This window comes from Leucopleurus acutus (assembly GCF_964270905.1).
Source record: "Leucopleurus acutus genome assembly, chromosome: 12".
Taxonomy (NCBI): Eukaryota; Metazoa; Chordata; class Mammalia; order Artiodactyla; family Delphinidae; genus Leucopleurus; species Leucopleurus acutus.
In genome coordinates this window covers 60807264-60835078 of record NC_139154.1, presented here as the reverse complement: position 1 = coordinate 60835078, position 27815 = coordinate 60807264, and positions in this window count along the sequence as shown.

Below are 27815 nucleotides of genomic sequence, written 5' to 3'. Positions count from 1 at the left end.
GCTCAGGACCCGCACAGCTGAAAAAGGCCTTGGTGGAGCAGGGGCTTAGGTTCCAGACCCGCGTAGCCAGAAAAGGCCTTGGTAGGGGTGCGGGGCTTAGGCTCCAGACACATGTGGTCAGAGGGTCCCCTTAGGGCAGAGGTTCAGGCCTGGGATCCCAGCAGTCTCACCTGGGCCAAGTGGAGGGGAGATGCTGGCTGCATTCCCCTCTGATCCTCTGAAGGTCTCTTCCCTTCCCTTCTGATCCCCTCACTGTGGTGGGCCCCTCCAAGTGTGGGAAACACTCCCCTCCCCCAGCTGCCCTCAGGGGCACCAGTTCCTTCCTGCCTCCACTTTTCCTTCCCCCCCTTCTCCCCCAGTGTCCTACCCGGTCATGCAGAGATTCCTCCCATCCCCTTAGGTATTTGAGGTCCCCCACCAGCACCTGCCAGTTAGGTTTTTAACCAATCTTCCAAGTTGGAAATGTACTTTTCATTTTTCTTTTTATTGAAAAGTTTTTCTTTTTATTGCAAAATTTTATTTCTCATCCATTACCATTTTGAAAGGAGGAGGAAGTAAAGCATCTGACTTCAGGAATCATAGAATTTTTCAACTGACACGGGCTTTGGAGATCATTAGTGCATTCCTTTCACTTTACAGGTAGAAATGGAATGCTCAGAGAGGAAACTTGCCCTAAGTTGTATATATGTGTATATATGTTTGTGTACACACACACACACACACACACACACCCCCCTTCTTAAATCTTTAAAATTATTAGTCATACTGTTACTAGAGGTGGGGGACCCTTTCCAGTGCTCTTGTCTTAACACTCGGAAATGAATTGTCCGAGGAGACTCATGTACTGAGCAAGCAAAAGACTTTATTGAAAAAGCGTGCTCAAGCAGAGAGCAGCAGGGTAAGGGAGCCCAGGAGAACTGCTCTACCATGTGGCTAGCAGTCTCAGGTTTTACGGTAATCGGGTTAGTTTCTGGGTTGTCTCTAGCCAATCGTCTTGCTTGTGCCCGTATTTGGCCTGACTCAGGTTCTTCCTGGCGGTGTGCACATTTCTCAGCCAAGATGGATTCCAGCGTGATGGTTTCTGGCAGGTTGGCAGGACATATTATGGGCTGGCATCTCCTCCCTCCTGTCGGCCCCTCCCACATTCTTTGGGCTGGTGGTAGCTTGTCAGTTCCATGTTCCTTGTCAGGATCTTCTGTTGCGAGGTAACTGAAGCAAGTGGTTATTTCTGGGCCTGGCCAGGGCTGGCAGTTTCAGTCAGTGGTTTCCTAACAATAACCCTCAGAATTGAGCTTTAGTGAGTTCCCTGTAGGTATGCCAGGATTCCCCGACAAGAGTTGGAGATGGATCAGAACGTCCTGGGATCTGGACTAAGACCGATGCTCTCTCCCTAATAGGCTGCTCTGAGGCTGGGAATTAAATCAAGCTTCTCTCAGACAAACCTCAGTCTGTTCAGTAACTGAAGGGATTATCAGTCTGCTCCATGTTTAGAGTGAGAATAAACATGATGCCAGAGGGACAGTTGAGGTCTTAGGTTAGCCTGAGCTCATACAATCTCTGTGTCTGCCATGATTGTTCTATATTCTAAGAAATTTTCAAGATAAATGGTATGCCTTATGACTGAATTCTAGCAATAGAAATATTAGGCAAAAATTAGATAATCCTGGAAATCCTGGAAATCATCTTGTTCAATTTCCTTATTTACAGGATAGTAAAACAAATCTGGTTTAAGTTTTATAGGACATTTAATTATTGTGGCAGCAAAATACATAATGAGCAATTTGTTCTAACATTTTTAAGAGTCAGAATAAAAGTAAGCAACAATGTACTTTAATTAGATATAAAGCAGTTTCTGATTAGGGTGTTTTTGGATTATTAGAGTTAAAACTTTCTATGTAATAATTTAAGCCATTTTAATTTCAAATAGATATCAGATAAACATAACCAGTATGCTGTATTCATTAAAAACGCATTTTGTAATTTTGCAGCACAGTGGAAGCTGAGGGGTGAACATCCATTATCATTACCATCATATCTAATAAGATAAATTTAACATAATCTAAAATTATGATTGTTATTCCCCCATCCCTGGTAGGAGCTTTTTAAAATTTTTATTGTACTTTCTTATATTTGCTTCTTTGGATCTCTTTTGGAAAGAGCATAAGGATAAAAAAATTATTTGTTATTGGACTGAAATACTTTTTTTGCATATATTGAAGCAACACTTTAGATAACTATGAAGTATGATAACACAGTCTTACAGAAGTTAGTGAGGCCCTTGTATTCTATGATGAATAACAAAGTCAGTACGAGTGGTGTTTTGTACAACTAGTTTTACACATCCATGATTGTTTTCAGTATTACTAAAAATCCTCAAAAATATAATCATGGTCAATTCTATTACTTTAAAAATTACATTCTTAAAGGACAAAGATGAGAAATTAAAGCTTTCCTTTAGAAGATGTCTTAAAAAGCTGTCACTGAGTCAAAGAAGTAATTTGATAAAGATAGTAGTTGACTAGAAATAGAAACTGCTATTTAGATCCTGGAATAAAGCCCTGGAAACAGACAGCTATACAGATATATTTTATAGACTTTACTGGGCTATTAGCTTTACTGTTCAGAGCATATTGATTTATGCAAAAGAATCAGCAATGTTAGCTATTTTTTGGGTGAAATGAACAATTATTTCATATTAAAACTTAAGAAAAAATTACACAGCTCATTTAAATTCATGGTACTGCCTTGGTAATTTTCATTACACTAAATTGCAAATATAATAACTCATCCCTGAAATCCCCTTTTCTAGCACTTACTTCTTAGCGAAATCTAATAGGGCAGAATTCTACTAAAGTCTCATGTCATAATGATTTCTCTCCTTTTCTTGCTTGGGGAAGATTTTGTTCCTAACCTACTTTAAAGCAGTCAGGAAAACAAGTGATTAAAGCATATCTAGTGGTGCAGTGTCCTTACTTTTGTAGGATAAGCTGCTTCCTTAAGTTACGTACAAAATATTCATTGTAAATTTATTGTGCAGGGAGATATGCATCAAAATTGGCACACCCCCCAAAAAATTGGCACATCAAAAAAGAAATTGGCACACCATAACTCACGTGTGTGAAGAAAACCATCTATCTTCCTATATTTTATAACTGATCTCATTTGTCCTCAAGCCCTTATGCTTACAAAGGGAAAGAAAAACTTAATTTGTCTATTAAAAGTAATCCCATCTTCCTTCAGTTTAAACTAGTTTTTCAGTAAGGAGACTGACAAATAGTTCAAGTCTTTTCTCCCTCCTTTCTCAGCCTTCCCCAGACGGTTCTCATCTTGGGAGATAGAGAAGATCCTATTCTCACAGGGTGTTGAATGACAGCCCGTGCATATTTGTTTTTCTTCCATTAAGGTGTTTATCTTGATGGTTTCTGGGTAACAGAATCTGATGTCACTGCTATCTTTCATCCGTTGTGATGATGGTCCATGACAGGTATGATTCTTGGTTTGTTTTTTTCATATGGGCAGAATGCAGTGATGGCCTTTCTCTTGGGTGACTCGATCATCCCCCTTATGACTGTGTCTTATCTTCAGCTCTTGTGGTCAGTGGTTTCCCTAATTCTGGCTGAGACTCCAATTTGCTCATTTTCTTAGATAGTCTCTCTTATGAACATTCTACTACAGAATTCCTCATCTTCTTTCTGCAATAATCTTACTAGTGAGCTGACCAGCTAGAATATTCAGCTACTTTTCACATTCTTTCTGGGACCTGCTGGGAGTTCTGCATCCTCTACATACCTGACATAGGCCAAAACACAGCATCCTGACTCTATTTGCCATATGCTAATTCAATGCCTTCTTCAAGGTGGTCTCCTTATAGAGTCTCAAATGAGAGTGATGACACAAACCCCTCTGTTTTTGGTTTCTCTGTCCTCTCTGGGCTCTTCCTACCATTTTTCCTTAGGTTTGGCCCCAGTGCTGAAGGTACCTTGGGAACAGAGCAGGAGACAGAAATACACTCATGTGTAACCTCTTATTCCTTTCTCTCTCTACTTGATTCCTTTTCCTTTGACCACAGGGCTTTATTCTTTGTCCTCTTGTCTTGTTGGGACTTCCTTTAGTTAAATCTTCTACTTTCTTCAGTGGATTTTCCCTCTTTTAACTGGGGACAGAAAATGGTTGAGGATTGCAAGGAAAGAAGCCAAAAGGGAAAATATATCAGTAGATATTAAAAAAAAATCCTCATTACATTCTTCTTTAACCTAGAGGGGTGGGATAGGGAGGGTGAGAGGGAGACGCAAGAAGGAGGAGATATGGGGATATATGTATATGTATAGCTGATTCACTTTGTTATAAAGCAGAAACTAGCACACCATTGTAAAGCAATTATACTCCAATAAAGATGTTAAAAAAAATACCCTTGAAATTTCATGGAATGTTATCCCTATTTTCAAAGTAAAAAGCTAGTGAGAGAAATTAAGGACAGTCAGATTCAAGCCTATAACTTGAGGTTTCCGTGCTGTAGAAATACACCAACCAGGAATATTTATTGGAGCCCCTACATTGTGCTTGAAGTTTTGGGAATATTAATAAAGCACAGGACATTGGCCCCTATCCTTAAGGAACTTACCATGTGGTTATGGAGATTAAGACTGTGCTGTTGATTGTAGATGGCAAATGAATGTTCAGTGAATCAGCACTATCATAGTTCATAGATAGAGTGATTGGTTCAGGCTGGGCTGGTGAAAGAACAGTTCATGGAGGGGGTGAAATGTAAGCTAATCTTAGAAATATAAGTAGGATTCATGTTGGTGGAGTGAAGGGCGGATGGTGGTCTAAGGGAAGGACATGACTATAAGAAATATATGGAGGAGAAAGACAAAAAGTTTATTTGAGAAACAAATAATCCATTTCTTTAGTCAATCATCTATGTAAGCAGTACTTAATAAGACTGAACAAGAAGTTTGGAGATGTCATATTTTAAGACATGGCTAGATTTGCCCCGATTAAGTTTACCGAAACATGGCACTTGGGAAATGTTGTGACCTGCATATAAACTCTGTCAATGCAGTAGGGTGGCTGCTGTGAACACACATGCACGTCCTAAAGGAAATTGGTGGTCAGGGTCCAGGCTCCAAAGAGTGTGGAAACTGGTTGTTGTTTTATCAAGGCTGCAGTGATGAGAGTAAATAGGGAAGGAAGCCAGTTATCTTTACAAGTGAGAATAGTACAGAATTCAGAGGCTGTAATACTTGAAGACCAGGTGGCTGCAGGGGAAGTTTGTTAGTGGGTGCAAAAGCTCTAATGCAAAGAAAGACTCCAGTTCTGAGAGTAGCAAGAAAAAGAAAGATCCCCATCCCTGAGGGAGTCATCAGGATAAGGACACAGGCTTTATGGACAAGGGTCACTTAAGCTCTCTGGGAATCTCTTCCAATCTCAAGGCTTATGGATGACATACTAATGTATGTGACTTCCTCCAGGCTGCACAGTTTACTGGAAAGAATAGAATTTGGAGTCACAGTTTACTGGAATCCAGACCGTGTCAGTTTCACCACTGGCTATGTGTATGATCTTGGGTCAGTAATTTTAATATCTATTAAAAATTTTTAAGAAATGGAGATGAAACTTCAAAATTAAAGACTCATGTTGAGAATTGTTGGTAGATGAGATTATAGATGTAGACCATCTGGCACATAATAGACATTGAATTAGTATTAATTTTCCTTCTACTTACTGATATCACTTTCTCATTCTCAAATGCTTAGAGCCTCTTTCACCTAGACGCCCACACACTGTCTCAGATCAAATGCCTGCTGTTGCATTCATTATCTTCACTCCCAAGCCTGCTTTCTTCCTATTTCCTGTTTGCATTTCATGGCACTACCATGCTCCCTGCTGGTAAGCCTTTTACCGAGAGGCTGTAAATGATGCAGAGTGGGGATTAAGGTGAGGCAAGAGATGTGAAGTGTGCAAGTGCAGGGTCAGATCTTATCTTTATGGAGACTTTTGAGGTTCTGTTCATAACATATTTTTTTTGCAATGCATTGTAGCTTAAAATATTGCATTAAAATATTTCTTATCTTGATTACTGAAGTTTTTGGTGCTTCCTTAAATATTGTGCATGAGGTGAGTACCTTTCCTGCTTTACCCTAGTCTCGGCCTAAAGTGATGCTCTGCCTGAAGGAATATTGTGTTTGTTCTGCATATTGGTCTTTAAAATTTGAATTAGTCTACCCATGTTTAAAAATTAGGAGAAGTCACGTAAGAATCCAGATTTCCAGCTTTTCTTGAAAAATTCTAAAACCTGGCAACACTAGACCTGCATTTCCTATGACAGCAGTTGGACAGAGGTGAATAGTAGTGACCATCTGTAGAAGGTCATAAACTCTCCAGTTCGCCACAGTTCCTATCACTCCCTCTTATATGTACCAGTATGTTCCTATACTTTACCTCTGTACACCATCTTTTTCTTCTTATATTCCTTATTCTTCTCCTTCTTCTTCCTTCATTCCTTCCAGACTGACTACTTCATTCTCCTTTATTCTTTAAGTTACTCTTCTATCCTTTTTTTCTGGCCAGCTCTTCTCCATGTTATGCTGCCCTATGTCTGTAGGATCAAAAAACAGTAGAACTTTAAAGGAATTTGGTGATTTTTCAGTTTCTCCCTTTGATCATAGGCAAGAAATCTGAAACACCAGAAGGCCGAGACTTGTCAAAGGTCGTACAATTAATAAATGAAACAAATTAGACCCAAGCCCATGTCTTTGAAGATAAACTTCACAATTTCAACCTCTGATATTAATTTTTTTTTAAAGCCTCTCCTCTCCTCTCCCCAATCCTGGAAAGCTAACTCAAACACTAAGCCATTGTCATGGCAAATTTTCACTGATAGTAAAACCATCTTTGTTTTGGGTTCCTTGTCCCAGAATACAACAATTTTGGCTAAAAATGCTGGGATGCTATGGAGAAAGCAGAGTAAAATCCCCAGGGACAGCTGGTATGAGAGAAAATGAGTGTGTTTTTGCTGTGATAAATGACAAAAAAAAAAGGAGGAAAGAGGACAGGCACTATTTCAGCCTGACTCTGGATGATCTTTGCCTTGGGGAAAGTCGAACCAGTTTGCTGGACTAAAGCTAGGCCACACCTTTGCTTCCCTCTCCTATTTCGTCCTGTGGTAATAGCTAAGAAAAGTATTACAAAGCACCTGGAGAGTTTTCTTTCCCTTGTCATAGGTTTCAGTTGGGATAGTGTTATACTGGACACTTCCTAAACATCCTTTATGTCAACATTTGTTAGTAGGGATTGGACTCTAGGGCTACGGGTGACCCCTCTACATTACTGCCTAAGAGTGTGTGACGAAGAGTTGAGAAGGAGGGATGTGAGAGTCTTTACCAGTTATTCAAACACTAATCTAGGTATTACTGTGAAGGTATTTTATAGATGTGATGAAAGTCTATAATCACTTGACTTTAAATAAGGGAAATTATTCTAAATAATTTGTATGGGTCTGATTCAATCAGTTGAAAGACCTAAGAACAGAGCTGAGGCTTCTCTGAATAAGAACTTCTGCCTGTGGACAACAATTTATCTTTCCTGAGGGTTTTGGCCTGCCTTTCTTTTCTTTTTTAAAAAATTAATTAATTTATTTATGGCTGTGTTGGGTCTTCGTTTCTGTGCGAGGGCTTTCTCTAGTTGTGGCAAGCGGGGGCCACTCTTCATCGCGGTGCGCGGGACTCTCGCTATCGCAGCCTCTCTTGTTGCGGAGCGCAGGCTCCAGACGCACAGACTCAGTAGTTGTGGCTTACGGGCCTAGTTGCTCCGCGGCATGTGGGATCTTCCCAGACCAGGGCTCGAACCCGTGTCCCCTGCATTGGCAGGCAGATTCTCAACCACTGCGCCACCAGGGAAGCCCCTGGCCTGCCTTTCTTGACAGCCTGCCCCATGGGTTTCAGACTTGCCTATACAGCACTCATAATTGTGTGAGCCAGTTCCTTGCAATACATGTCAATACATATCTCCCGCTGGTCTGTTTCATTGGTTGAATCCTGACTGATAAGTGGGGAAACTAGAGAGGTGTCTAGATGGTATTGTTCAAGCACTGGCGTCTTGAAGATGCTAGAGTATTGGGGTGGGAAAAATGGACGTGCTTAGGTACCAAATCTTAGTACAGATGCTTTTATAAAATCAGTCAAAGGTTTCTAACTTAGAATAAGTGGTTCACACTGACTACTAACAATGAAATAAAATTTTATAGGGTGATAGGCATGGCCTATGTTCCAACTCTCCAAAGTAATGTAGATTTTATAGTTTTCAGACTTCAACAACTGAAGTTCCTCAAGCTAATAAACCAAGGTCATTTTCCAGTTCTGGATGTCATGGAAAAAATGTCAAGCAATTGCACATTTGAGAGGCTAGAGATAGAGGTTGGTGGATTTCACTGTACTTACCCTGGAGATCTCATTAAGATACAAGAAGTGCTTCCGAGGAACATTAATAATACTCAATCCTAATTATCAAAGCATTTCCCAACAAAATGCTTCCTTTCTCCAGCCTCCTGCTTTCTGTCCAGGTCCCATCCCTTCATCACATTTCTTTTACAGAAGTACATCTCAGTGTTCCTCTGCCTGGGAGAAGAATATCAGCTGAGAAGGGCTCAGGGCCTCAACTTGGGCAAACTAATTGCTATGGAAGCAGTGTGTTCCTGCTCCTTGGTATAGCTGAGTTAACAGAATTAGGTCTGTGTGACTCATAAATCATTTCAGAATTTTAGCAGAAATGGCATCTAAAAAGAAAATATAGATAAAGGGCAGAGAGATCAAAATTTAAAAGTTAACTATGAAAACAAATAGAAAATGTGTTAAAATAGGAAAAGGCTGACAAGGTACTAACAAATGAATTAACCTCATATTTAATCACAGCACTTCTGCTTTGGGCTTCATTTAAACAATGTTACGTGTAGAGCTAGAGTTCTGAATGTCTATTTCTTTTATAATGTCTCAGAAATGTTTGAAAAGGACTACCAATCATATGTCTAAAGTCAGTGCTTTAAAGTTGTGATTTTGCAGAAAATACTAATCAACGATCATTTCTAAAAGACATTATGAAAGAAAAGACATTCAGAAGTCTAGGTCTATACATAACATGTATACACACATATATGGAAAGATATATATGTATATACTATGTACACACATATATGCATATATGTAGACACACATATCTCCTTATATAGGTTTACTGTGAATGGATTTTATTACAGTTCTTTTTTAAATTAATTGTGGTAACAACACTCAACATGAAATCTATCCTTTGAAAAAAATTTTTAAGTGTACAATACAGTATTGTTAACTGTAGGTACAATGTTGTACAGCAGATCTCTAGAACTTATTCATCTTGTATAACTGAAACTTTATGCTTGCTGAACAGCAACTCCCAATTTTCCCCTCATCCAACCCCTGGCAACCACAATTCTGCTCTCTGCTTCTGTGATTTTGACTCTTTTAGATACCTCATATAAGTGGAATCATGCAGTATATGTCCTTCTGAGACTGACTTATTTCACTTAGCATAATGTCTTCAAGGTTTATCCATGTTGTTGCATATGACAGAGTTTCCTTCTTTTTTAAGGCTGAGTAATATTTTCTTGTGTGTGTATACCACATTTCTTTTTTTATCCATTCATCCATCAATGGACATTTGGGTTATTTCTACACCTTGGCTGTTGTGAATGATGTTGCAGTGAACATGGGAGTACAAATATTTTTTCAGGATCCTGATTTCAAGTCTTTTGAAGTAGTATTGGTGGATCGTATGGTAGTTCTATTTTTAATTTTTGAGGAATCTCCAAACTGTGTTTCATAATGGCTGAGCCTTTTTACATGCCTACCAATAGTGTACAAGTGTTCAAATTGCTTCACATCCTTGCCAACACTTGCTATTTTTTTTAAATAGCCATTTTAATAGGTGTGAGATGATGTCTCATTATGGTTTTGATTTGTATTTCTCTTATGATTAGTGATGTTGAGCGTTTTCTCATATACTTGTTAGCCATCTTTATGTTTTCTTTGGAGAATGTCTATTCAAGTCCTTTGTTCATTTTTTCATCTGTTTATTTGGACTTTTTTTTCTTTTTGCAATTGAGTTATAGGAGTTCCTTTTATATTTTGGATATTAACCCCTTATCAGATATATGGTTAGCGAATATTTTCTCCCATCCTGTAGGTTTCCTTTTTATTATGTTGATTGTTTCCTTTGCTGTATAGAAGCTTTATAGTTTGATATAGCCCCATTTGTCTATTTTTGCTTCTGTTTGTGTTCTTTGTGTCATATCCAAGAAATCTTTGCCAAGACCAATGTCCTGAAGCTTTTCCTTTATGTTTTATTCCAGGTGTTTTACAGTTTCAGGTCTGTTTAAGTCTTTAATCCATTTTGAGTTGATTTTTTTTATATGGTGTAAGATAAGGGTCCAATTTCATTCTTTTGCCTGTAGATATCCAGTTTCCTTCACACCATTTGTTTAAGGGACTATCCTTTCCCCATCATATATTCCTGGCACCCTTGTTGAAGATCAGTTGACTGTATATGTATGGGTTTATTTCTGGACTCTCTAATTTGTGCCAGTGGTCTATATGTCTATCTTTATGCCATTACCATACTGTTCTAATTACTGTAGCTTTAAAAATATGTTAAAATCAGGAAGTGTGATGCCCCTAGCTTTGTTTTTCTTTCTAATGATTATTTTGGACATTTGGGGTCCTCTGTGGTTCCATATGAACTTTAGACTTTATATGTCAAAAATCCTAAAGACTCCACAAAAAAACATTGGAACTACTGTAGGAATTCAGTAAAGTTATGGATGCAAAATCAACACACAAAAATCAGTTGTGTTTCTATATACTAATAATGAACAATCCGTGAAGGAAATAAAGAAAAATCCCACTTACAATGCATCAAAAGGAATAAATACTTAGAAATAAACTGAGCCAAGGAGGTGAAAGACTTGTAGAATGAAATCTGTAAAACATTGATGACAGAAATGTAAAAAGACACAAGTAAATGGAAAGACAGATCATGTTCGTGGATTGGAAGGTACAATCTACAGATTCAATGCAATTCATATCAAAACCTCAATGACATTATCTAGGCACTTCAGAGAGGAGCTAAAGCAGAGGATATGGGGGACAGGTTTGCCCCAGGAAGGCCCAATAGGGTCCTGCTCAGTTACATGGGGAGTTGTTTTTTAATGGATACAGAGTTTCAGTTAACGAAGTTGAAAAGTGTTTTGAAAATATGGATGGTGGTGATGGTTGCACAACAATGTGAATATACCTAATGCAACTGAACTGTACACTTAAAATGGTAAATTTTATGTGTATTTTACCACAATTATAACAAATATATATATATGTATTTTTAACATCTTTATTGGAGTATAATTGCTTTACAATGGTGTGTTAGTTTCTGCTTTATAACAAAGTGAATCAGTTATACATATACATATGTTCCCATATCTCTTCCCTCTTGTGTCTCCCTCCCTCCAACTTTCCGTATCCCACCCCTCTAGGTGGTCACAAAGCACCGAGCTGATCTCCCTGTGCTATGCGGCTGCTTCCCACTAGCTAGCTACCTACTACCTTTGGTAGTGTATATATGTCCATGCCACTCTCTCACTTTCTCCCAGCTTACCCTTCCCCCTCCCCATGTCCTCAAGTCCATTCTCTAGTAGGTCTGTGTCTTTATTCCCATCTTACCCCTAGGTTCTTCATGACCTTTTTTTTTTTCTTAGATTCCATATATATGTGTTAGCATATGGTATTTGGTTTTCTCTTTCTGACTTACTTCATGCTGTATGACAGACAATAGGTCCATCCACCTCACCACAAATATCTCAATTTCATTTCTTTTTATGGCTGAGTAATATTCCATTGTATATATGTGCCACATCTTCTTTATCCATTCATCTTTTGATGGACACTCAGGTTGCTTCCATGTCCTGCCTATGGTAAATAGAGCTGCAGTGAACATTTTGGTACATGACTCTTTTTGAATTATGGTTTTCTCAGGGTATATGCCCAGTAGTGGGATTGCTGGGTCATACGGTAGTTCTATTTTTAGTTTTTTAAGGAACCTCCATACTGTTCTCCATAGTGGCTGTATCAATTTCCATTCCCACCAACAGTGCAAGAGGGTTCCCTTTTCTCCACACCCTCTCCAGCATTTATTGTTTGTAGATTTTTTGATGATGGGCATTCTGACCAGTGTGAGATGATATCTCATTCTGACCAGTGTGAGATGATATCTCATATCTCATATGGGCATTCTGACCAGTGTGAGATGAGCATTCTTTAATATGTTTGTTGGCAATCTGTATATCTTCTTTGGAGAAATGTCTATTTAGGTCTTCTGCCCATTTGTGGATTGGGTTGTTTGTTTTTTTGATATTGAGCTGCATGAGCTGCTTGTAAGTCTTGGAGAGATTAATCCTTTGTCAGTTGCTTCATTTGCAAATATTTTCTCCCATTCTGAGGGTTGTCTTTTTTGTCTTGTTTATGGTTTCATTTGCTGTGCAAAAGCTTTTTTTTATTTTTGCGGTACTTGGGCCTCTCACTGTTGTGGCCTCTCCCGTTGCAGAGCACAGGCTCCGGACGCAGGCTCAGTGGCCACGGCTCACGGGCCTAGCCGCTCCGCAGATGTGGGATCCGCCCAAACCGGGGCACGAACCCCCATCACCTGCATCGGCAGGCGGACTCTCAACCACTGCGCCACCAGGGAAGCCCTTTGCAAAAGCTTTTAAGTTTCATTAGGTCCCATTTATTTTTGTTTTTATTTCCATTTCTCTAGGAGTTGGGTCAAAAAGGATCTTACTGTGATTTATATCATAGAGTGTTCTGCCTATGTTTTCCTCTAAGAGTTTGATAATGTCTGGCCTTACATTTAGGTCTTTTTTTTTTTTTTTTTTTTTTGCGATTCGCAGGCCTCTCACTGCTGTGGCCGCGCAGGCTCAGCGGCCATGGCTCACGGGCCCAGCCACTCCGCGGCATGTGGGATCTCACCGGACTGGGGCACGTACCCGTGTCCCCTGCATCGGCAGACAGATGCTCAACCACTGCGCCACCAGGGAAGCCCACATTTAGGTCTTTAATCCATTTTGAGTTTATTTTTGTGTATGGTGTTAGGGAGTGTTCTAATTTCATACTTTTACATGTACCTGTCCAGTTTTCCCAGCACCACTTATTGAAGAGGCTGTCTTTTCTCCACTGTATATTCTTGCCTCCTTTATCAAAGATAAGGTGACCATATGTGTGTGGGTTTATCTCTGGACTTTCTATCCTGTTCCATTGATCTATATTTCCGTTGTTGTGCCAGTACTATACTCTCTTGATTACTGTAGGTTTGTAGTATAGTCTGAAGTCAGGGAGCCTGATTCTTCCAACTCCATTTCTCGTTCTCAAGGTTGCTTTGGCTATTCGGGTTCTTTTGTGTTTCCATACAAATTGTGCAATTTTTTGTTCTAGTTCTGTGAAAAATGCCAGTGGTAGTTTGGTAGGAATTGCATAGAATCTGTAGATTGCTTTGGGTAGTAGAGTCATTTTCACAGTGTTGATTTTTCCAGTCCAAGAACATGGTATATCTCTCCATCTATTTGTATCATCTTTAATTTCTTTCATCAGTGTCTTATAATTTTCTGCATACAGGTCTTTTGTCTCCTTAGGTAGGTTTATTCCTAAATATTTTATTCTTTTTGTTGCAATGGTAAATGGGAGTGTTTTCTTGATTTCACTTTCAGATTTTTCATCATTAGTGTATAGGAATGCAAGAGGTTTCTGTGCGTTAATTTTGTATCCTGCTACTTTACCAAGTTCATTGATTATCTCTAGTAGTTTTCTTGTAGCATCTTTAGGATTCTCTATGTACATTATCATGTCATCTGCAAACAGTGACAGCTTTACTTCTTTTCCAATTTCGAAACCTTTTTTTAAAAGTAAAAAAAAAAATAAAGTGAGTCTGTTGTAGGAAGCATAAAACAAAACAAAACAAAACAAAAATCTCAATGACATCTTTTACAGAAATATAAAAAGGAATCCTAAGATGTATTATAGTTCGGAAGGGTCATCTCTTAGTTATAAGTTATCTTGCAGCTTCTATATTTTAGTGGTTAACTTTCCCTTTGTTGAGGTTATTACTGTGGTGCATGTTTAATGTCATGGTGGTGGCAAGGTATTCACTTGCAAATTGGAAATAAAAGTTAACCACAAATGACTTACAATAAAAAATATTATGCCAACTTTCTTAAAATCGCTAAAACTTAAGTAACTATTTAATCAATCCCCAAACTTAAAAGCATTCTGTAGCAATCTGTTGAGTCAAAACAAAGTTCCTGTTACATACAGATATTCTTTCTCATGTCATATTTGACAGTAAAAACTTAATTTTCTTCTTCATACTTTACTAATCCTAAACTGGCCTCAAACCCAGGTAGATTTTCCTTCAGTGCTTATTTCTGGATGTTGTTTTGATTTTTTTCCCCCCTTCACCTTAGGGAATTGTCTGCCTTACTAATTCCAAAGAAATTGTGATATATTCTCTATTTTAGGGGTTAAAAAAAACCCTTCATGATCAAACTTTTTGCAGTTATAGATCTAATTTACAAAAAATTCTGAGAGCAGTGCTGGTAGAGCAGAAAATCTGATAATGATTCACTCTAAATCTTCCCATCTCTTTTTTTTTTGAATTTTTGAATTTTATTTTATTTATTTTGTTATACAGCAGGTTCTTATTAGTCATCAGTTTTATACACATCAGTGTATACATGTCAATCCCAATCACTGAATTCATCACAGCCCCACCCCCACCCCCCGCCACTTTCCCTGCTTGGTGTCCATACGTTTGTTCTCTACATCTGTGTCTCAATTTCTGCCCTGCAAACTGGTTCATCTGTACCATGTTTCTAGGTTCCACATATATGCGTTAATATATGATATTTGTTTTTCTCTTTTTGACATGACTCTGTATGACAGTCTCTAGATCCATCCACGTCTCAACAAATGACCCAATTTCGTTCCTTTTTATGGCTGAGTAATATTCCATTATATATATTTATCTATTCCTCTGTTGATGGGCACTTAGGTTGCTTCCATGACCTGGCTATTGTAAATAGTACTGCAATGAATATCGGGGTGCATGTGTCTTTTTGAATTATGATTTTCTCTGGGTACATGCCCCATAGCGGGATTGCTGGATTCTATGGTAATTCTAGTTTTAGTTTTTTAAGGACCCTCTATACTGTTCTCCATAGTGCCTGTATCAGTTTACATTCCCACCAACAGTGCAAGAAGTTTCCCTTTTCTCCACACCCTCTCCCGCATTTGTTGTTTGTAGATTTTCTGATGAAGCCCATGCTAACTGGTGTGAGGTGATACCTCACTGTAGTTTTGATTTGCATTTTTCTAATAATTACTGATGTTGAGCAGCTTTTCATGTGCTTCTTGGCCATCTGTATGCCTTCTTTGGAGAAATGTCTATTTAGGTCTTCTGCCCATTTTTGGATTGGGTTGTTTGTTTTTTCAATACTGAGCTGCATGAGCTGTTTATATATTTTGGAGGTTAATACTTTGTCCGTTGATTCATTTGCAAATATTTTCTCCCATTCTGAGGGTTGTCTTTTGGTCTTGTTTATGGTTTCCTTTGCTGTGCAAAAGCTTTTAAGTTTCATTAGGTCCCATTTGTTTATTTTTGTTTTTATTTCCATTACTCTAGGAGGTAGATCAAAAAAGATCTTGCTGTGATTGATGTCAACGAGTGTTCTTCCTATGTTTTCCTCTAAGAGTTTTATAGTATCTGGCCTTACATTTAGGTCTTTAATCCATTTTGAGTTTATTTTTGTGTATGGTGTTAGGGAGTGTTCTCATTTCATTCTTTTATAAGTAGCTGTCCAGTTTTCCCAGCAGCACTTATTGGAGAGATTGTCTTTTCTCCATTGTATAGCCTTGCCTCCTTTGTCATAGATTAGTTGACCATAGGCGCGTGGGTTTATCTCTGGGCCTTCTATCCTGTTTCGTTGATCTATATTTCTATTTTTGCGCCAGTACCATACTGTCTCAATTACTGTAGCTCTGTAGTATAGTCTGAAGTCAGGGAGTCTGATTCCTCCAGCTCTGCTTTTTTTCCCTCAAGACCACTTTGGCTATTCGGGGTCTTTTCTGTCTCCATACAAATTTTAAGATTTTTTGTTCTAGTTCTGTAAAAAATGCCATTGGTAATTTGATAGGGCTTGCACTGAATCTGTAGATTGCTTTGGGTAGTAGAGTCATTTTCACAATATTGATTCTTCCAATCCAAGAACATGGTATATCTCTCCATCTGTTGGTATCATCTTTAATTTCTTTCATCAGTGTCTTATAGTTTTCTGCATACAGGTCTTTTGTCTCCCTAGGTAGGTTTATTCCTAGGTATTTTATTCTTTTTGTTGCAGTGGTAAATGGGAGTGTTTCCTTAATTTCTCTTTCAGAGTTTTCATCATTAGTATATAGGAATACAAGAGATACCTGTGCATTAATTTTGTATCCTGAAACTTTACCAGATTCATTGATTAGCTCTAGTAGTTTTCTGGTGGCATCTTTAGAATTCTCTATGTATTGTATCACGTCATCTGCAGTGACAGTCTTACCTCTTCTTTTCCAATTTATATTCCTTTTATTTCTTTTTCTTCACTGATTGCCATGGCTAGGACTTCCAAACCTATGTTGAATAATAGTGGTGAGAGTGGACATTCTTGTCTTGTTCCTGATATTAGAGGAAATGGTTTCAGTTTTTCACCATTGAGAATGATGTTTGCTGTGGGTTGTCATATATGGCCTTTATTGTGTTGAGGTAGGTTTCCTCTGTGCCCACTTTCTGGAGAGTTTTTATCATAAATGGGAGTTGAATTTTGTCAGAACCTTTTTCTGCATCTATTGAGATGATCCTATGGTTTTTCTTCTTCAATTTGTTAATATGGTGTATCACATTGATTGAGTTGGGTATATTGAAGAATCCTTGCATCCCTGGGATAAATCCCACTTGATCATAGTGTATGATCCTTTTAGTGTGTTGTTGGATTCTGTTTGCTAGTATTTTATTGAGGATTTTTGCATTTATAGTCATCAGTGATATTGGTCTGTAATTTTCTTTTTTTGTAGTATCTTTGTCTGGTTTTGGTATCAGGGTGATGGTGGCCTCATAGAATGAGTTTGGGAGTGTTCCTTCCTCTGCAATTTTTTGGAAGAGTTTGAGAACATGGGTGTTAGCTCTCCTATAAATGTTTGATAGAATTCACCTGTGAAGCCATGTGGTCCTGGACTTCTGTTTGCTGGAAAATTTTTAATCAGAGTTTCAATTTCATTACTTGTGATTGGTCAGTTTATATTTTCTATTTCTTCCTCTCGCAGTCTTGGGGGTTATACCTTTCTAAGAATTTATCCATTTCTTCCAGGTTGTCCATTTCATTGGCATAGAGTTGCTGGGAGTAGTCTCTTAGGGTGCTTTGTATTTCTGGGGTGTCTGTTGTAATTTCTTCTTTCCATTTTGAATTTTATTGATTTGAGTCCTCTTCCTCTTTTTCTTGATGAATTTGGCTAATGGTTTATCAATTTTGTTTATCTTCTCAAAAAACCATGATTTAGTTTTATTGATCTTTGCTATTTTCTTTATTTCTGTTTCATTTATTTCTGCTCTGATCTTTATGATTTCTTTCCTTCTGCTAACTTTGGGTTTTGTTTGTTCTTCTTTCTCTAGTTCTTTTAGGTGTAATGTTAGATTGTTTATTTGAGATTTTTCTTGTTTCTTGAGGTAGGCTTGCATAGCTATAAACTTCCCTCTTAGAACTGCTTTTGTGCATCCCAAAGGTTTTGGATCATCGTGTTTTCATTGTCATTTGTCTAGGTTTTTTTGTTTTTGTTTTTGTTTTTTGCGGTATGCAGGCCTCTCACTGTTGTGGCCTCTCCCGTTGTGGAACACGGGCTCTGGATGCGCAGGCTCAGCGGCCATGACTCACGGGCCTAGCCGCTCCGCAGCATGTGGTATCCTCCTGGACCCTCCGGGGCATGAACCCGTGTCCCCTGGATCAGCAGGCAGACTCTGAACCACTGCACCACCAGGGAAGCCCTCTAGGTATGTTTTGATTTCCTCTTTGATTTCTTCAGTAATCTGTTGTTATTTAGTAACGTATTGTTTAGCCTCCGTGTGTTTGTGCTTTTACGTTTTTTTCCCTGTAATTGATTTGTAATCTCATAGCACTGTGGTCAGAAAAGATGCTTCACATGATTTCAATTTTCGTAAGTTTACTGAGGCCTGATTTGTGACCCAAGATGTGGTCTATCCTGGAGAATGTTCCATGCGCACTTGAGAAGAATGTGTAATCTGTGGGTTTTGGATGGAATGTCCTATAAATATCAATTAAATCTATCTGGTCTATTGTGTCATTTAAGTCTTGTGTTTCCTTATTAATTTTCTGTTTGGCTGATCTGTCCATTGGTGTAAGTGAGGTGTTAAAGTTCCCCAGTATTATTGTGGTACTGTTGATTTCCTCTTTTAGAGCTGTTGGCAGTTGCCTTATGTATTGAGGTACTCCTATGTTGGGTGCATATATATTTATAATTGTTATATTTTCTTCTTGGATTGATCCCTTAATCATTATGTAGTGTCCTTCTTTGTCTCTTGTAACATTCTTTATTTTAAAGTGTATTTTATCTGATATGAATATTGCTACTCCAGCTTTCTTCTGATTTTCATTTGCATGGAATATCTTTTTCCATTCCTGTACTTTCAGTCTGAATGTGTCTGTAGATCTGAAGTGGGTCTCTTGTAGACAGCATATATATGGGTCTTGTTTTTGTATCCATTCAGCAAGCCTGTGTCTTTTGGTTGGAGCATTTAATCCATTCACATTTAAGGTAATTATCAACATGTATGTTCCTATGACCATTTTCTTAATTGTTTTGGGGTTTTTTTGGTAGGTCCTTTTCTTCTCCTGTGTTTCCCACTTAGAGAAGTTCCTTTAGCATTTGTTGTAAAGCTGATTTGGTGGTGCTGAAGTGAGGTAGGCTTGTATAGTTATAAAGTTCCCTCTTAGAACTGTTTTTGCTGCATCCCATAGGTTTTGGATCATCGTATTAGCTTTTGCTATCATCGTGTTAGCAAAAGCAGAAAATTAGCTTTTGCTTGTCTGTAAATCTTCTGATTTCTCAATCAAATCTGAATGAGATTCTTGCTGGGTAGAGTAATCTTGGTTGTAGGTTCTTCCCTTTCATCACGCTAAGTGTATCATGCCTCTCCCTACTGGCTTGTAGAGTTTCTCCTGAGAAATCAGATCTTAACCTTATGCGAGTTCCTTTGTATGTTAATTGTCATTTTTCCCTTACTGCTTTCAGTAATTTTTCTTTGTCTTTAATTTTGCCAATTTGATTACTATGTGTCTCAGCATGTTTCTCCTTGGGTTTATACTGTATGGTACTCTCTGTGCTTCCTGGATTTGGGTGGCTATTTTCTTTCCCATGTTGGGGAAGTTTTCAACTATAATCTCTTCAGATATTTTCTCGGGTCCTTTCTCTCTGTCTTCTCCTTCTGGGACACCTATAATGCGAATGTTGTTGCGTTTACTGTTGTCCCAGAGGTCTCTCAGGCTGTCTTCATTTCTTTTCATTCTTTTTTCTTTATTCTGTTCTGCAGCAGTGAATTCTACCATTCTCTCTTCCAGGTCACTTATCCGTTCTTCTGCGTCTGTTATTCTGCTATTGATTCCTTCTAGTGTAGTTTTCATTTCAGTTATTGTATTGTTCATCTCTGTTTGTTTGTTCTTTAATTCTTCTAGGTCTTTGTTAAACATTTCTTGCATCTTCTCAATCTTTGCCTCCATTCTTTTTCTGAGGTCCTGGATCATCTTCACTATCATTATTCTGGATTCTTTTTCTGGAAGGTTGCCTATCTCCACTTCATTTAGTTGTTTTTCTGGGGTTTTATCTTGTTCCTTCATCTGTTACTTAGCCCTCTGTCTTTTTATCTTGTCTCTCTTTCTTTGAATGTGGTTTCTGTTCCACAGGCTGCAGGATTGTAGTTCTTCTTGCTTCTGCTGTCTTCCCTCTGGTGGATGAGGCTATCTAAGAGGCTTGCGTAAGTTTCCTGATGGGAGGGACTAGTGGTAGGTAGAGCTGGCTGTTGCTCTGGTGGGCACAGCTCAGTAAAACTTTAATCTGCTTGACTGCTGATGGGTGGGGCTGGGTCCCCTCCCTGTTGGTTGTTTGGCCTGAGGCAACCCAACACTGGAGCCTACCTGGGCTCTTTGGTGGGGCTAATGGTGGACTCTGGGAGGGCTCACACCAAGGAGTACTTCCCAGAAATTCTGCTTCCAGTGTCCTTGTCCTCATGGTGAGCCACAGCCACCCACTGCCTCTGCAGGAAACCCTCCAACACTAGCAGGTAGGTCTGGTTCAGTCTCCCCTGTGGTCCCTGCTCCTTCCCCTTGGTCCTGATGCACACACTACCTTGTGTGTGCCCTCCAAGAGTGGAGTCTCTGTATCCCCCAGTCCTGTCATAATCCTGCAATCAAATCCCACTATCCTTCAAAGTCTCATTCTCTAGGAATTCCTCTTCCTGTTGCTGGACCCCCAGGTTAAGAATCCGGACGTGGGGCTCAGAACTTTCACTCGAGGGGGTGGAGTTCTGTGGTATAAGTGTTCTCCAGTTTGTGAGTCACCCACCCAGCAGTTATGGGATCTGATTTTATTGTGATTGCACCCCTCCTACCGTCTCATTTTGGCTTCTCCTTTGTCTTTGGATGTGGGATATCTTTTTTGGTGAATTCCAGTGTCTTCCTGTCGATGATTGTTCAGCAGTTAGTTGTGATTCTGGTTTTCTCGCAAGAGGGAGTGAGAGCACGTCTTTCTACTCCGCCATCTTGGTTTCAAATCTTCCTAACTCTTGTTTGAGTTATTTGAAGGCCAAAAACCGAGTACAATGTTAGTAGCTCTTTTCCTGTTTACCCAACAAGTATACTCAGGCCCTCAGTAAATGATTTTCCAAGTGAAGAGTCCATGAAAAAAATCAGGATGTAAGCATTGTATGCAAATATGCACATCTGTATACTCAAGGATCATGTAGGGATTAGAGATGATATAATGAACACACCATATCTTACATGACTTAGAAACTGAGAAAAAATGTTACCTTCCTCACTTATATCACAATCATTTTTGGTGTATTGAAGAAGATAAATACATTTTCAGAGAATTTTACCAGTAGAGAGGAAACAGGATTAATGTTGCAGAAGGGATGTAGATTAGCCATGTGTAGGAATTATTTTAAGAATTTTCAGAGACTAGAACAGCTACATGTAAAAGAACGAAATTAGAACATTTCCTAACACCATACACAAAAATAAACTCAAAATGGATACAGACCTAAATGTAAGCCAGACACTATAAAACTCTTAGAGGAAAACACAGGAAGAACACTCTATGACATAAATCACAGCAAGATCCTTTTGACCCACCTCCTAGAGAAATGGAAATAAAAACAAAGATAAACAAATGGGACCTAATGAAACTTAAAAGCTTCTGCACAGCAAAGGAAAACATAAAGAAAGACGAAAAGACAAACCTCAGAATGGGAAAAAATATTTGCAAAAGAAGCAACCGACAAAGGATTAATCTCCAAAATTTATAAGCAGCTCAATTTCAAAAAAAGAAACAACCCATTCCAAAAGTGGGCAGAAGACCTGCATAGACATTTCTCCAAAGAAGATATACAGATTGCCAACAAACACATGAAAGGATGCTCAACATCACTAATCATTAGAGAAATGCAAATCAAAACTACAATGAGGTATCACCTCACACCAGTCAGAATGGCCATCATCAAAAAATCTACAAACAGTAAATGCTGGAGAGGGTGTGGAAAAAAGGGAACCCTCTTGCACTGTTGGTGGAAATGTAAATTGATACAGCCACTATGGAGAACAGTATGGAGGTTCCTTAAAAAACTAAAAATAGAACTACCATACGACCCAGCAATCCCACTACTGGGCATATACCCTGAGAAAACCATAATTCAAAAAGAGTCATGTACCACAATGTTCATTGCAGCACTGTTTACAGTAGGCGGGACATGGAAGCAACCTAAGTGTCCATTGACAGATGAATGGATAAAGAAGATGTGGCACATATATATGATGGAATATTACTCAGCCATAAAAAGAAACGAAACTGAGTTATTTGTAGTGAGGTGGATGGACCTATTGTCTGTCATACAGAGTGAAGTAAGTCAGAAAGATAAAAAACAAAGACTGTATGCTAACACATACATATGGAATCTATAAAAAAAAAAAGGTTCTGATGAACCTAGGAGCAGGACAGGAATAAAGACGCAGATGTAGAGAATGGATTCGAGGACACTGGGAGGGGGAAAGTTAAGCTGGGATGAAGTGAGAGAGTGGCATGGACTTATATTCACTATGAAATGTAAAATAGATAGCTAGTGGGAAGCAGCCACATAACACAGGGAGATCACGACCGTGATTTGTGACCACCTAGAGGGGTAGGCTAGGAAGGGTGGGAGGGAGACACAAGATGAGGAGCTATGGGGATATATGTATATGTATAACTGATTCACTTTGTTAAACAGCAGAAACTAACACACCATTGTAAAGCAATTATACTCCAATAAAGATGTTAAAAAAAAAGAAAGAAAGTAGAATCTCCACTGGGTAAGTTTAAGAATTGTACTAACTATAATTTGTTTTACATAATTTACATAGAAACTTGGGGAATGAATTAAATGATCACCAGCTAGTTTATACTAACATGAATATGTAGTTTCTCCATTGGTCCACTGAGTATTCTTCTAAATGAGAGCTCTGTGTATAAAAACCAGCACCTTTGTACTGCAATAATCATTAATTGGAATAAAAAATTATGAATTGTCCTAATGAGGCTTTGATCATTATTCAAACTTAGTTATTCTCTTTTTAGAGAAGATAAACATTTGAGAATTATATGTAGTACAAACAAAATCATTTTAATTGACTACTTTGAAATATCAAAAATAGTATTAAATAAAGGGATGGTAGGAATTAAAAGTATGTATCTGCTCTTTGCAACTGCTGTATAATTAACTTTTGGTTATTCACATTCACAAATAAGAATAATAACAGCCTATATTATTTAGATGACAGTTTTGAATACATTAAGTTATTTTATTTGCAGGATCCAACTTATCTTTCTCCTTGATTTGCTTAGAAGAGAATTAAGGTTAGCTTGCATTTCCTGGATACATGAGAACTCTTCTTAGGGAGAAACAACTCAGAAGCATGATAAACAACAGGGAAGAATTAAAAGTGGAATTAAAAATCATCTGGGCATAATCAAGCATCTTGTTTAGGAGATTCAGTGATAGAATTTTGTACTTTGTTTTGTGTGCTTCACTAAGATGTTAATTTCAAGGCTTTAAAAATCCCAGAAATAAATTCAGGACAGTTATTTTCTCCTGGACAAGTAACAATTGGTGATTTGTATTAGAATGTCCTAGACTTTCCAAGAACTTCTTTTGCCTATATTTCACCTTTGATTCTCCCTTCTTTTCTTCTCCTCATTTCTTACTATTCTTGCAGGCTATTTTTACCTGCCTTTGTAAACCCAATAATTGCTTGAACCTTTCAAGTTTTCAAAATAGAGTCATTCAGACTAGGTTATAGGAAAGGAGAAATCTGAACAATTTAAACTTGGAATAACTCCCTCATAATTGTTTACTTAGATGAAAACACTTCCATTACATACATTTTAATGTACATATTCCAAAGTTCTTTCTTTCGAGGTACTCTTGGTAACTATGCTTGGTACCAAATTATTACTCTTTCCCTTGTGACATGAGATGCTTGCTGTTCCCTCTTTGTTGGGAATCATGGTACAATATGCACTGAACAAAAGGCCATGAGAAGACAAAACCCCTGACTAATACTGCCCATAGACTTCACCCCAAAGAGTACAAAAACCCACCACAATTCCTCAAAGTACATATCCTGTCCTAAGTTCATTTGATGTGCCAGAAAATAAAATGAAGACAGATCATAATAACAAGCCAAGTCTCTACCACTATACTCTGTCTACTTGGTTCTGAGACATTAAATTTTTATCTTTTAATGTATATAAGATTGGGATGCATCATAAAATTGATGTTTACATTCACGTTGGTAGTTTCTTTTTTCCCTTTTTTCTCCTGTAGAGCTATTTGTAAAATGTTTCCTTTATAATCCATGGAACATTAAAATTGAAGAAATATGTCATCTTAAAAATACAGAGAAGCAAACAAGACAGAAGAATGACAAGCAAAAATACTTCTTAGAAGTTTTAAGTCCTGCGTATGTAGGACTAGAGAATAGTGTCACAACCACAGTACTTTAGCTTAGATTATGGTGGAATTGATTGTCTAAAAATTAATTTTTTCTAATTTAATCAGTATTTATTAGATGCCATCAATATGCCAGGCACTATAGTAGACACCAGTCTTAGAAAAGTGAATAAGATGAAGTCTGCAAATTCTGAAACAAAACTTAAGATTTTAGTTTTTCAAAAATTGCCTCAGAGAGGGCCTTCAAGATGGTGGAGGAGTAAGATGTGGAGATCACCTTCCTCCCCACAGATACATCAGAAATACATCTACATGTGGAACAACTCCTACAGAACACCTACTGAATGCTGGCAGACCTCAGACTTCCCAAAATGCAAGAAACGTCCAATGTACCTGGGTAGGGCAAAAGAAAAAAGAAAAAACAGAGATAAAAGAACAGGGATGGGACGTGCCCCTCTGGGAGGGAGCCGTGAAGGAGGAAAAGTTGCCACACACTAGGAAACCCCTTCACTGGCGGAGACGGGGTTGGGCGGGGGGGAAGCTTCAGAGCCACGGAGGAGAGCAACAGGGGTATGGAGGGCAAAGTGGAGAGATTCCCGCACAGAGGATCAGTGCCGACCAGCACTCACCAGCCTCAGAGGCTTGTCTGCTGACCTGCCGAGGCAGGTGGGGGCTGGGAGCTGAGGCTCAGGCTTCGGAGGTCAGATCCCAGGAAGAGGCCAAGACACATATTAATCAAACTATCAGAAATTAAATACAAAGAAAAATATTAAAAGCAGCAAGGGAAAAACAACAAATAACATACAAGGGAATCCCCATAAGGTAAACAGCTGATCTTTCAGCAGAAACTCTGCAAGCCAGAAGAGAGTGGCAGGACATATTAAAAGTGATGAAGGAGGGCTTCCCTGGTGGTGCAGTGGTTGAGAATCTGCCTGCCAATGCAGGGGACACGGGTTCGAGCCCTGGTGTGGGAAGATCCCACATGCCGCGGAGCAACTAGGCCCGTGAGCCGCAATTACTGAGCCTGCACATCTGCAGCCTGTGCTCTGCAACAAGAGAGACCGTGACAGTGAGAGGCCCGCACAGCGCGATGAAGAGTGGCCCCCACTAGCCGCAACTAGAGAAAGCCCTCGCACAGAAACGAAGACACCACACACCCAAAATTAAAATAAATAAATAAATTTATTAAAAAAAATGTGATGAAGGAGAAAAACCTACAACCAAGATTACCCAGTAAGGATCTCTAACAGATTCAACAGAGAAATCAAAACCTTTACAGACAAGCAAAAGCTAAGAGAATGCAACACCACTAAACCAGCTTTACAACAAATGCTAAAGGAGCTTCTCTAGTCAGGAAATACAAGAGAAGGAAAGACCTACAATAACAAACCCAAAACAATTAAGAAAATGGTAATTGGAACATACATATCGATTACTACCTTAATTGTAAATGGATTAAACGGTCCAGTCAAAAGACATAGACTGCCTGAATGGATAAAAAAACAAGATCCATATATATGCTGTCTACAAGAGACTCACTTCAGACACATACAGACTGAAAGTGACACATACAGACTGAAAGTGAGGAGATGGAAAAAGATACTTCATACAAATGGAAATCAAGAGAAAGCTGTAGTAGCAATTCTCATATCAGACAAAACAGACATTAAAATAAAGACTGTTACAAGAGACAATGAAGCACACTACATCATGATCAAGGGATCAATCCAAGAAGAAGATATAATAAAAATTGTAAATATATAGGCACCCAACATAGGAGCACCTCAATACATAAGGCAAATGCAAACGGCCATAGAAGGGGAAATCGACAGTAACACAATCAGAGTAGGGGACTTTAACACCCTACTTTCACCAATGGACAGATCATCCAAAATGAAAATAAATGAGGAAACACAAGCTTTAAATGTACATTAAACAAGATGGAGTTAATTGGTAGTTATAGGACATTCCATCCAAAAACAACAGAATACACTTTGTTCACAAGTGCTCATGGCACATTTTCCAGGATAGATCATATCTTGGGTCACAAATCAAGCCTTGGTAAATTTAGGAAAACTGAAATTGTATCAAGTATCTTTTTCGACCACAATGCCATGAGACTAGATATCAGTTACAGGGAAAAATCAGTAAAAAATATAAACACATGGAAGCTAAACAATACATTCCTAAATAACCAAGAGACTACTGAAGAAGTCAAAGAGGAAATTAAAAAATACCTAGAAACAAATGACAATGAAAACACGATGACGCCAAATCTATGGGATGCAGTAAAAGCAAATCTAAGAGGGAAGTTTATAGCAATACAATCCTATCTCAAGAAACAAGAAACATCTCAAATAAACAACCTAACCTTACACCTAAAGCAGTTACAGAAATAGAACAACCCCCCCCCCCAAATTTAGCAGAAGGAAAGCACTCATAAAGATCAGATCAGAAATAATAGAAAAAGAAATGAAGGAAACAATAGAAAAGATCAATAAAACTAAAAGCTTGTTCTTTGAAAAGATAAACAAAATAGATAAAGCATTAAGCAGACTCATCAAGAAAAAAAGGGAGAAAACCCAAATCAATAGAATTAAAAATGAAAAACGAGAAGTAACAACTGACACTGCAGAAATACAAAGGATCATGAGAGATTACTACAAGCAACTCTATGCCAATAAAATGGACAACCTGGAAGAAATGGACAAATTCTTAGAAAAGCACAACCTTTGAGACTGAACCAGGAAGAAATAGAATATATAAACAGACCAATCACAAGCACTGAAATTGAGACTGTGATTAAAAATTTTCCAACAAACAAAAGCCCAGGACCAGATGCCTTCACGGGCGAATTCTATCAAACATTGAGAGAAGAGCTAACACCTATCCTTCTCAAACTCTTCCAAAATATATCAGAGGGAGGAACACTCCCAAACTGCAAGGCCACCATCACCCTGATACCAAAACCAGACAAAGATGTCCCAAAGAAAGAAAACTATAGGCCACATCACTGATGAACATAGATGCCACAATTCTCAGTGAAATACTAGCAAACAGATTCCAGCAACACAATAAAAGGATCATACGCCATAATCAAGTGGGGTTTATCCCAGGAATGCAAGGATTCTTCAATATATGCAAATCAATCAATATGATACACCATATTAACAAATTGAAGGAGAAAAACCATATGATCATCTCAATAGATGTAGGAAAAGCTTCTGACAAAATTCAACACCCATTTTTGATAAAAACTCTCCAGAAAGTAGGCATAGAGTGACCTTACCTTAACATAATAAAGGCCATATATGACAAACCCACAGCCAACATTGTTCTCAGTGGTGAAAAACTGAAACCATTTCCTCTAAGATCAGGAACAAGAAAAGGTTGTCCACTCTCACCACTGTTATTCAACATAGTTTTGGAAGTTTTAGCCACAGTAATCA